We start from the raw sequence: 13,274 nt of genomic DNA on the forward strand, positions 1-13,274 counted from the left end.
AGAAGTTGAACGTATATACCTTTTAATTTTCTTAATTTAAATAGTAGTATGGGATTTTCAAGCCGAGATAGAATATATGTACATTATCTTAGTTTCCAAGTACCATCTCAGACCTCAAATTGTGAGCCACCAGGTAGATTGAGTCCATAAGCCCTAAAATACAAGAACAAGTTACTATGTGATATGTGAGTACAAGTTAGTCTCTTATTAACTTTAAAAATTTATGATAAAGCTATATTATTCAATTATTATAGAAGAATATGGGTTTTCCCTCTTACCACTACCAACCTGTTTCAATACAAATATATATAACTGAACGTGGCCTTTGGTCTTTTCAAGACTGTTGGTTGTGTCTACCCCGCAAGGGATATAGACGTGATAATATGTAGGTATGTATTATTTTTTAAGTGGTGGGTTAGCTTCTTGTCACTATCTCTATTCCATTATCAAGCTATTCACATAAACGTGGCTTTTTGACTCTGTTAACAACATAAAGGATAAAGACGTGATAAACAGAACCAAACTACTTCACATTACAGGGAACAGTCTTGCATATTATGCAAACGCATACAAGGTCGGTTAAGACGGGAAACGACGCAGAGGAAACATTAAAACATTGTTTGGAACCTCGTAAAATGTGTATTTTAGCTGTCAATGTTCAACATTCAGACAGACATAGATTTAGCTAGACCTGCGGAGCGAGCATGACACGCGCGACGCTATTTTTATCGCGCGAAAAACTATCGCTGTTTCGCTTTTTGTTTTGTCGTGAGTAGGTATACTAGTAAAAATGGCGTCATGCGTGCCATGTTGTGGGGGCTGGTAAGTGTATGTTAGTTCATTGCGTGCCACAATGAAAATATTTTTTTTAAGCAATTTATTATTTATTAAAAGTACAAGAAAATTTATTATTTAAAGTACATTTTTATAAACACTAGCCCTGCCCGCGACTACGTCCGCTTGAAATTTTATTAAATTTATTATGTTTTTCCAATGCCTAAGCTTTTTCGCTGGTAAAAGTTTTACTAAAAAATAATTCAGTTGTATTACTTGAAAGATTGACAAACACACACATACAGACATCCAGTTTTCGAATTTATAATATTAGTAAAACTTCACGAAAACGCAACTGCAGAAGTTTTTTTGAAGGCTTCGATTGTACGTTTGCTTCTGTGGTAGTAAAAGAATAATTAGAAAAATTAAATTAGTGAAAAAGGTTTCGTCAGTATTGTAGTTACAATTAGCGTAATGTTATCTAAAATCAGTCACTGTAACATGATAGCATTAGTACGCCACGTGTCGGTACACAAGACAACAGTTTATTTATTGGATTGAATTGAAATTAACCGGATTAACTACATAGATCTGGGTAGACCCCGTAATTAAATTGGGTGGTACAATAAAAATACAATAACTCTTTATTGCACCATAATAAATTACAGCAATTCACAATCATGTATTAAAAACATAGCAGTAAAGGCCACCTCAACACTAAAAGCGATCTCTTCCAGTTAACCTGTAAATTGTGTATAAAAATTCGCTCAGAGAAAAAATTGGGTCAGATAAACCCTCAGTGTAAACATTTTCTCAAAACTCTTTTCATGGTTTTTTTTTTGTATTTGTGTAAACGCTTTTGTGTAATTTATTTAATCGTTCGGATTTCTACTCGTATGTAATTAGCTCGGAAAATGGATTAACCAAGTAAGACTGTGCAGGTATTCATAATAAAACAAGGCGCATGTCAAAACTATTGCGCAAGCGTCGAGAATTATGTAGGAATGCAACTGTTTGAATTAAATAAAGATAAATTGGTTCATGTTAAGTATTAATGTAAATTGTTGTGACTAAAATTCTTAGTATAGAAGTTAATAGTATTTTCCTTCAATACCCTTTTGTTATGGTACACATACATATCACTTCTTTATCCTCTACAGGATGGACAGAGCCTCCCAAGCCACAGGCAAGTTGCGTGGTTTGCAAACATATGGTTTATCACGCCTGTTTTTCGGGGGTAGGCCGTTACTTCATCCTTCCACTTGAAACGATCCCTGCATACTTCTTTTGGTTCATCTAGTTTTATCAATCTTTACGTGGTTTACATACTTATAAGGTACTATTCAAAATGTAGAACAGCCAACCGCATAAATTTTTACCGCATTTCAATTTACTCTGCATGCGTTTCGATAATGCGGTAATACAGGCAAATTTGAAGTAAATTTCGTGCGTGCCGTGTGGTTCCCGGCACCAATAGAAAAAAGATGGGATAGATGTCTACAATTGTACTAGACAATATAGAATTTTGATTTCGATTTTTTCCACTCCGTCTCTTTCCCATGGATGTCGTAAAAGGCGGCTAAGGGGTAGGCTTATAAACTTAGGATTCTTCCTTTACGCGATGTGCTGGCAACCTGTCACTATTTGAATCTCGATTTTATCATTGATACAAAATGCTGAACGTATCAGTCTTTTCAAGACTGCTGGCTCTGTCTTCCCCGCAAGGGATATGTATGTTGAAGTGAATTTGGGTAGGTTGATACGCTGTTGACTGTACTCTGGATCGTGTTGTACTCTGCAGCAACGCCCCCTGTTGGAATTTTTGTTCTACCTATGGCAATTTAAGGTACAACAGAAGAACATTATGTACAAAAAACAATTTAGTATGTACGTACAGTAAATTTGAGAAAAAATGATACTTTATAGGGCGCTGCTAGAGAGTATACTCTACAGCAGCGCCACTCAGAATACTTACTTGTATTTATAATAGAAAGCTGATTTTTTAATTAGACGATGTACGAACGTTTATTAGTATGTACGTCTTAGAATAATAATGAAAATTTAAGCAACTATTGTTTTATCTTACTTTAAAAGAAAGACCGTAGTTAGGTACGTTGCAGTGAACACTTCTTCTTTCCTGTCAATAAGGCAATTAATAAAGTAAGTACTAAATTAATAACACAGATTTTGTAACAGTAACAATTTCAGGAAAGCTATATTGTCTGCCTTTTATTTTTTCATAATGAATCAAACTAGCTTTTGCTTGCGGCTTCACCCGCGGTATGCTTTAAAAACGTAAAATCAATTAATTCGTTAATAAATAATAAGGCTTTGCAAGGCATTTCTTTTAAAGTAAGATAAAACAATAGTTGCTTACATTTTCATTATTATTCTTAATAAACGTTCGTACATCGTCTAACACAAAAATCAGCTTTCTAGTATAAATACTAGTAAGTATTCTGAGTGGCGCTGCTGTAGAGTATACTCTCCGGCAGCGCCCTATAAAGTATCATTTTTTCTCAAATTTACTGTACGTACATACTAAATTGTTTTTTGTACATAATGTTCTTCTGTTGTACATTTAATTGCCATAGGTAGAACAAAAATTCCAACAGGGGGCGTTGCTGCAGAGTACAACACTCTGGATCATCTCGATTCTTGGCCACTTGTAGGCGACAAGTTAATCAATCAGGTGGTTTACAGCTACGACTGACGTTTTTAGGTTCATTGCCTGATAATTTGGCAGCCAGTCAGTTGACTAGTCAGTTAGAAGTGCGAAATGTAATGATATGCGGAACAATTCATGAATTTACCATGTATGTTTACTAGCTGTGCCCGCGACTTCGTCCGCGTGTAATAGTTATATTGGGCATCATTGAAGCCCCCAAGGATAAATAATTTCCCCGGTTTTTTTTTTTCACATTTCCCATTATTTCTTCGCTCCTAATAGTTACAACGTGATGTAATATAGCCTAAAGCCTTCCTCGATAAATGGTCTATTAAACGCAAAAATTTTTCAATTCGAACCAGTAGTTCCTGAGGTAAGCGCGTTCAAACAAACAAAAAAAACAGACAAACTCTTCAGCTTTATAATATTAGTATAGATTATTACGTCTGTATCACTTGCGAGGGTGTAAAGAGCCTGTCTTGAAAAGATTAAAAGGCCACTTTCAACTTGAGTACAAAATGAAATAAAAATTACAAAAGTCTTAATTGTGGTCGATTAAAAATAATTATATATTTATGATAATTTAATAATTAAATTTAATAATAATAATAATTTTCACTACTTGGAATGGAAATGGCACGGAAAGGATGAAAAAATTTTTTTAAGTTATTTATTCCCAACTGTAAGAAAGAATACTTTTTCACACAGTTTGAGTTAGCGCCAAAGTAAGTTTGAGACGTATCCTTTGGGATATCAAGTCAACGATAATATATTTTAGAATGACGACTAGTATAGTCATTCAAACATCCAATGGCTAGCTAGAAAATATCCTTTTTCATCATAACTCGATCGGGGATTGAACCCAGGACGTGTGGTTCAGAGGCAAGGGATACCACCACAGCGAAAAACAGACCGCGCCAAAAGCCGCCGTCAGGAGACTGAAAACGTGAATAAGTTAAGTACAGAAGATCTGTAATGAAACAAAAATTAAAAGCCACTTTACCAGAGGTAGAGATGACATCTTTCCAGTTGCCACGTTCCCTGCATACTTCTTTCACTTCATTCACATTCATAACTCATGCAAGCTCGGTTTCGGCTACTCTTGACCCGACCTTTCGCTAAAAGTAGACTAAGTTCTTAAAATCCGTTAGACAATTGCTCAACTACTCTAAGTGCATTTCTGACCGTAATACCTGTATTTAGGGCAATGGGCACCCGATAATAAACGCCATACTTTAGGCAGATACGCGTGTGCGCATGTAAACTTGTGTATTTTTCTTATTCTTGGTAATCCAAACATGAACACGCAAAGTGTATTAAGAACTGCACTGCGGCGATCTGGAAAATAGCTTTTTCACGTTAACCACTGATTAAAAAGAGACGTGTTATAAAATTTAAATTGCGTGAATGTGTATTGATACATCTAAACAAGCGAACGGATTGATTAATCTTGATGGTATTTTTGCTTTTTGTGGGTGATACCAAATTCATCGCTTTTTGAAGGTGGCGCTAAAGTAGTCGCCTTTTGTAGGTGGCGTTAAATTTTTGCGGGCGAAGCTAGTCCTACTAATATTATAAATGCGAAAGTTTGTGAGTCTGTCAGTATGGATGTTTGTTACTCTTTCACGCAAAAACTACTGAACCGATTACGATGAAATTTGGTATGTAGGTAGCTGAAGACCCAGAATAACATATAGGCCACTTTACATCCCGGAGTTCCCGCGGGATTGATAGGGTTTCCATGCGGACGAAGTCGCGGGCGGCCCCTAGTAACCAATAAACGTAACAGTGTTAACAGTCATCAGGTCGATATAATCATAAACAACAGTATTTGACCACAACAATGGGGGTCAAGGTTCGATGAAAGTCGCCATCTGATTGTCCTTAATTCCCGGGAATTGTCTGATTACACTCGAATCACTCACGTCGTCGGCAAATAATGATGATTCATATGAGCATCTGTTTGTCCCACACTGATCACTAAATTATTATGTATATTACGCTGGTTTTGCCACATTTTATAAATCACATCTATATATATGTATATATCCTGTTATATTCTCATCACGGTACTTACTTAAATAAAAAGAAATGGCTTAATAACTTATTTAAGGCGTATAAACTTGGGACTCTTCTGGTAGGCGATGGGCTAGAAACATGACACTACTTCAACCTCAAATCCATCATTAAGCCATGCAGCTGAACGTGGTCTTTCAGCCTTTTCAAAACTGTTGACTCTGTCTACCCCGCAAAGGATATAGACGTGACTATACATACATACGTATTTTTTATTTATTTATTTATATATATTAATGTAGGTACATCAAGGAAAAAACTAAGAATCTTAAGTTAAACTAAAGAGAAATTTAGTGCAAGGGCACTTCTTATTTCTACGTATGTAGATAGTTAATTTAAATATATGTATTGCACTAAAGAAGTATTTTAGACTTTTTGCCTTAGGCATTTAGCATTAGAAATACCAAATAAGTTGACATATCCAGTCTTCTGTTTTTATATCCGTGCCCCGCGGGAAGAATTTGACATGTTGAAAAAAGCAATTTTACAGGGCGGCCATTTTAAACTTTGGCTTTCTCTGGAAAATGCATATGTTTGTTACATTTATAACTTATACTTTATCTAAGGTAAACTTTTTACGGTGATTCGAATAACGTACAGTAATTTGCATAATTTTTCTTAGTTTTTGAAATAATCGACATGTCAATATGCGTACCGACGACTTATCAAGTGACTTATCCACTTATCAATATATTTTCCAGAATGTAAAGATGAGTTATCAAGTTTTTCACCTATTATATTTCGTCTTTTTTGTAGTAAACAACAATTTTAAACCAACACTGTTATTAAAATCCTTGGTGGATGGGCAGCAACTTCATCTGCATACATTGCGAGCTTGACTTGCTTGCGAAAACTGGGCCGCTGTTATTAAAAATGTACCCCCAGAACATTATTTTCTATTACTATCATCATATTTCTATTACTACATATGTACATACATAAAATCACGCCTCTTTCCTGGAGGGGTAGGCATAGACTACCTCTTTCCATTTGCCACGATCTCCGCATACTTCCATCGCTTCATCCACATTCATAACTCTCTTCATGCAAGCTCGGCGGTTTCGGGTACTTTTGACCTGACCCTTTACCAGGACGTCCTTAATTTGATCAAGATATGTTCGTCTAGGTCTTCCCACTCCGACCTTTCCCTCCACACTCTCCTTGTATATCTACTTAGTCAAACTGCTTTAATTCATCCTCTCCACATGACCGAACCATCTTAACATACCCTTTTCTATTCCTGTAACTACATCTTCTTTCACATCACAACATTCCCTTATCACGCTGTTCTTTATCCGGTCACTCAATTTCACACCCATCATACTCCTTAACGCTCTCATTTCCACTGCATTTATTCTGCTTTCGTGCTTCTTTTGCCATACCCAACTTTCACTCCCATACATTAATGTCGGGACCAACACGCCATGTACAGCCAGTCGAGCCTTTTTGGATAGTTTCTGACTGCTCATAAAGGCATGCAAAGCTCCATTCACCATGTTCCCCGCGTTCACTCTCCTTTCAATATCACTATCACACTTGCCATCTGATGTAAACTTTGATCCTAGATATACAAACTCTTTCACTTGCTCAACTTTTTCTCCTCCAATCAAAATATTATATGCTGTCATTTCTTTCTCCATTTCAAAAACCAGTGTTTTAGTTTTACTTACGTTCACTTTCATTCCTTTCTCCTTTAAAGCTTCATGCATACAGTTTACCATCTCCACTAACTCTTCTGCTGATGACGCCAGTATAACCTGATCGTCGGCATAGAGCAGACATTTGACGAGTAACTCATTCATCCTTAATCCACTTTCAGACTCTTTCAAATCTGTCAAACAACTATCCATAAATAGGTGGAACAGCCACGGTGACGCAACACATCCTTGCCTAACGCCTTTCTCAATCTTAAAACACTCAGTGTGCGCTCCGTTTATCCTAAAACAAGCACTCGAATCCTCATATAAGGATTTCAGTGCTCGTATTGAGAGACTGCTCACCCCATGCATAGAAAGTGCTGACCACAATTCATTCCTCACAACTCTGTCATAGGCCTTTTCCAGATCTACGAATGTGCAATAGACTTTTTGACTCTTGGCCAAAAACTTTTCGGCTATGCACCGCAAAGAAAAGATCTGATCAGTACATCCCATTCCCGTTCGAAATCCCGCTTGAGCATCCCATATTTTATCATCAGTTGCATTCCTGACTCTATTAATCAATACCTTAGCATACAATTTGCCGACGACGCTAAGCAGGCTTATACCACGATAATTTTTGCAGTCCAGTTGTGACCCTTTTCCTTTGTAAAGTGGTACGATAACAGCCTTACACCAATCTTTTGGTAGGTACTCGGCCGCTTCTCCAACACAAATGAAAAGGCAGTACAACTGACTAGCTACTACGACTTTTCCTGCTTTTAGCATCTCAACCGACACTATCATACCCAGCAGCCTTGCCCGCTTTCATACTCTTAAGTGCTTCCACAATATCGAAAATTTCAATTTGGCCTTTCATCTCATTCTCTTTTTCTTCGCTATAGCAGAAATCGTTATTATGTCCTTCCTTTTTTTTCAAATAAACCTTTAAAATATTCCTTCCATATCTTTAGCACACATTCTTCTCCTTTCACAACGCTACCATCCTGGCATCGGATCCTAGTCAGCTCTCTGGTTATAGTTTTTCCTCGGGCTGACCTTACGGATTTCCAGAAGACTTTCAAATTTGACTGAAAGTCTTCTGATAGCCTTTTATCAAATTCCTCTTTATACTCTTTTTTCTTTCTAATCACAGCTTTCTTAACCAAATCTTTCCTTTTTTTATATTCCTTAAAAATAAAAGCTAGTGACAAAAATGCTTACAAATGTAAAAACCTTTTTATTGTATATTGTATTCGATGGAGCCTGATGTGAGTTACTTTTTACGCAGGCGAAGCTTTGGACAACAGCTAGTACGAAAGTCAATATTTATTAAAATATAAAAATATTGTGAGATTGATCAAAGTTATGTACCTACCAAACTAGAAAACAATTATACTTGCCTTAGATTAACTAATTATCTGAATATATCAATTTACTATGTAAAACAATAAATAAATTTTAAATGTATTAATCAAAATATTAAGTAACGTACGTATGATATAAATGAGTATAACCGATTAATTCGTTTTATCAGTTTACATCGGGGAAGGAGGTACAATTTCTAAAGGAACAAATTCACATATCAGATTAGGAACCTCATTTGTTTTCAGATCGTAAGTTGATAAAACAACTTGTAATAATTTTCGCAAAAATTCTGAGAATTCGAAAATTGATATATAGTCTTGTCAAGAAAAAAACTCTAATTATCGAGTTATCCACATACTACCAAATGCAATATCTCCGCAATTATTCTACCAATTTGGCTGTTTTTTTTTGACAAGGTGAATAATAGGCTTAGAAAGCGTTTGGACCAATAAAAAAAAAAAAACATGTAGGTCTAGTTGTCAAGATCTTCCCGCGCGCCACGGATATAAGAAGACCTTTTTTCTCACATTTTAAGGCAAATAAAAGATAAAGAAGGTTTTTTTCGATTGTAATAATAAACGGTTTCTTAATTTACAAAATTCTTGTTTAATAAATTGTAAGAAAGTCGCAGCATCATGGTATCGCCTCGAATTCTTGAATAAAAACTTTCGATTACTTACTTTATATGTCAGAGGATGACTTTCAAAATATTAATTATACTTTTTTTGGGCGGCACTATTGGAATTTTGTTTAATAATATAGCCATTACGGGATTGCTTTAAACATATAAGGATATTTTATACTATATATTGAACTATACATACTATTTATTATATAAATATAATATGTTATATAAGTATAATATAAAAATTTTAAAAACGGAAAGATTTGTATCATTTTTTTGTTACCAATTAACTTAAAAATTACCTGATTGATTTTGAAGAATTTGGTCAGAGGATGACTTTCAAAATATTAATTATACTTTTTTTGGGCGGCACTATTGGAATTTTGTTTAATAATATAGCCATTACGGGATTGCTTTAAACATATAAGGATATTTTATACTATATATTGAACTATACATACTATTTATTATATAAATATAATATGTTATATAAGTATAATATAAAAATTTTAAAAACGGAAAGATTTGTATCATTTTTTTGTTACCAATTAACTTAAAAATTACCTGATTGATTTTGAAGAATTTGGCACAGATAATATCCCTTATTTTAATAATAAGACCAACAGCTATAAAATTGGAAATTCCCACAGAAGGAAATTGTGAACCCATATTTTAAAGTCAATTCAGTAATTTAGTTCTTCAAACAGCCACTTAGTCATATTGGGATTAAAACCCGGGCATTGATCCTAATTCGTTCAACAAGCCAATCTTTGTGGAATTAATTGAAAAAGTTAACCGCAATTTTCTGAGAACTTTTTAAATTTAGAATCGAACTGAAATTAAAAAGAATTTTTATAATTTTCCTAACGTTTCTGTTTCATAGAACTGACCATAGATGTCTTTAATTTAAGGAATAATTTAGAAACGTTAACTTAGTGAATGTGGATGAAGTGAAAGAAAGTGTAGTCTCTGCTTACCCCTCCGGGAAAAGAGTGATTTTATGTATGCAATTTAGATTTCTGTGAAACTGACCAAACCTTTTTAGCGAGAGGTTTTGCCTCATAAATTCCATTTAAAATACCACATTAAAATGAGTCGGTGTACTATATAACTTTGTAATGATTTTTTGTCTCATTAAGTTGTTTACAGGAAAAATTGCCGCGTAAAAAGTGCATAGCATGTTTTTCTTACTAGCCGTGAATCATTTGCGAATATTTTGTAATTGAGATAGACTTAATAAGTAGTGCGAAGTTGCTTTATTTTTTTTGTCGATGCAAGTTAAAGATACTTTTGTAAAACATTAACCTTTCTGACTCATTCTTTTTGTTTGTATTAATAATCTTGTTTATGTTGCGTTTGCGTATATGTTAGGTAGGTCTTATCAAATATATAAATATGTAATATGTATATAGGGTCTGTTTAGGTCACACTATTCCACATCTCATCGTTCATTCTCATCAGTCCTTTTCTTAGCTGCTGTACTTTATATTTATTTATGGTTAATGTCTCTAATCTCAAGTGCCGTGTGAGGTACTCTACCTCACACGGAACATGTGTGGCACGGTGTATAAGGGTACCAATAGAAAAATACCACTCCTTCCTTTCCCATGGATGTCGTAAAATGCGATTAAGGGATAGGCTTCTAATCATTATTAGTATCAATTAAGTATCTGTATCCTTCTTGATAAGAACTTTCAATTTTAACAGCAAACTTTTGATTTTAACAAAATTGCGGTCTCCGATCATATCGGATCACACTTTCAGTTTTACCCGAGTCGACCCGACCTGCAGGCCAATTCTGCTATTTTATTTTTAGCCGAAACGGATCTGAAACGCATTGATTACAACTTTTGGTATTCTACTAACAATTTGTCAAAACGAAGCCGTAACGGTTTGGTTGTCGTATTCTGCTAAAGGACACGTAACCTTCCGTTTGCCGTTCGGCTATTATTTCGTATTCTGATAAGTTTTTGACAGTTGGTCCGGCCGAGACGCAACGGTTCTGCATTGGTTGAATTGTCCAAAGTTACGGTTTTGCATCGGCAGCAAATAACCAACCGCTTCCGTTTCATTTGCGTTTCAGCTATCAACGTAAAGTTACTGGAATACCGTTTGACAATATAAACGCAACTGTAACCAAGCTGAAACGCATCCGAACTGTTTCGGTTAACAAATAGCAGAATTGGCCTGCTGGCCCGAACAGTTGCCAAATTCATTCGGACCGGGTCAATGACCCCAGCCTCTGTCAATGACATGGTATTTATTGGACAACGAATAGACGAAATTGTTTAAACAGTTTTTTTTTTTATTATAGACGTGCACTTAATTTGTCATACTTTTTAGAACCGGTTTGGTTAGATTAAAATCTCTGTGTAGGTGTGAATCGATCAAAAATTATTATTAGTTAAGTTTAGTCGGTACATACCTATAAAGGTTTATCAAATATCACGTGCTTATCCTCCACGGGGTAGACAGAGCCAACTGTCTCAAAAACTGGTAGGCCACTTTTAGTTTGAGGGCTTAGTAATGGAATTAAGACTTTTGTCAGTACCCAATTAAATCATATTATTAGGTACTATAATCTGTAACTATAATATATTAAGCCAAACAGCTGAACGTGGCCAATCAGTCTTTCCAATGCTGCTGGCTCTGTCGACCCCGCAAGGGATGTAGACGTGAATATATGTTTGTATGTGTCTAATCATCTAAGAATTAGCAGCAACGGTCAGTGACCCAAAACGCGTGTCGTTGCCACAAGCTATTAGACCAAATTGCCAATCCTGACTTGACCGTTATAAAGCTTGGCTAGCACCGGCTATGCTTGGCTTTGCTATGATATAAAACGATTCGTGTGGTTTCGGAACCTTAAAAAAGGCATTATCTAGTTATTTCTTTACTGTGGATATTTAAAAAAAAAAATAATTAAATAAGCACCTATAATACCTAGTAAAAACCATGATCAAAACTACATATATTAGGTACCATAACATAGAATATTATCACGTCTATATCCCTTACGGGGTAGAAAGAGCTAACAGTTATCCAAAAACTGAACAACGTTTGCCGGGACAGCTAGTTATTTTGTATAAACATTGTTGGTGTACGTAGGTACGTACGTCTACTTAAATAAATAAGACAGACAGGCTACTAGAAATTACCTAAATAACTCACCCCGATCAAACACATAGTCTGCCCCCGCTGCAAGAAACGCGCGAGGCCGTTTTTAACGCGCGAAAATTATCGTTTTTTTCGCTGTTTATTATGACGAGAAACGCAGGACAGGGTTAGACAGACAGACATAGTTTTTCGCGCTATATATGAATATGAATGAAAGTAATTTCCAACCAAAGTCAAATAAATCGAAAAAATATTATTCCGAATTCTATGTCAGTATTACATTTCAATTGATTTCAAGCATAGTTTCTACAAGCAATTACAGGTATAAAAAGCAGTATATACCAGTTATTATATCGCATAATTACAAATTTGTAGTATAATCCTATAATTATCCAAATTATTAGTAGGCTGGTTAACTAAATTGGATGATATGGAATGAAATTGCACACGCAAACTCAAGAAAGGCATTTCTTAAAATAGTTAGACCTTATTTTGTTTCCGATTGTCAAATTGTAAATGCAAAGGTAAAGTAATTTTTTTATTTTTATAACATCCTACTAATATTATAAATGCGAAAGTTTGTGAGTATGTCAGGATGTCAGTATGGATGTTTGTTACTCTTTCACGCAAAAACTACTGAACCGATTACGATTAAATTTGGTATGTTAGCTAGCTGAAGATCCAGAACAACATATGGGCTACTTTTTATCCCGGAGTCCCCGCGGGAATGACGCCACGCGGAGGAAGTCGCGGGCGGCCTCTAGAAATAAAGAATAATAAAAAACAACATCGCTTTCGCTTAGCATCGCGCTTCAACATCTCTGGCCATCGACCCTAAATTTTTCGGCGCCGGCACCACAAAGTTTATATCTCGTCTTTTTGTCAGTCTGTCTGTATTACCATTAGCCATTAACCAAGCTTGAACACTGTAATTTTGCGAAATGTGTAATTCGATCTGCGGACGTTGGCAAAAAGTGTAGTAAATGGCGTGATTTTAAAGTTTTGAAAC

General features: G+C 35.3%; 1 protein-coding gene across 1 annotated transcript in view; it reads left to right on the forward strand.

The window, feature by feature from the left end:
* LOC106136131 (chondroitin sulfate synthase 1) overlaps positions 1–13,274 on the forward strand; it is a 45,179-nt gene that overhangs the window by 9,723 nt on the left and 22,182 nt on the right. The gene's annotated exons all lie outside the window — the stretch shown is intronic.

Source organism: Amyelois transitella, chromosome 16 (assembly GCF_032362555.1).
Source record: "Amyelois transitella isolate CPQ chromosome 16, ilAmyTran1.1, whole genome shotgun sequence".
Taxonomy (NCBI): Eukaryota; Metazoa; Arthropoda; class Insecta; order Lepidoptera; family Pyralidae; genus Amyelois; species Amyelois transitella.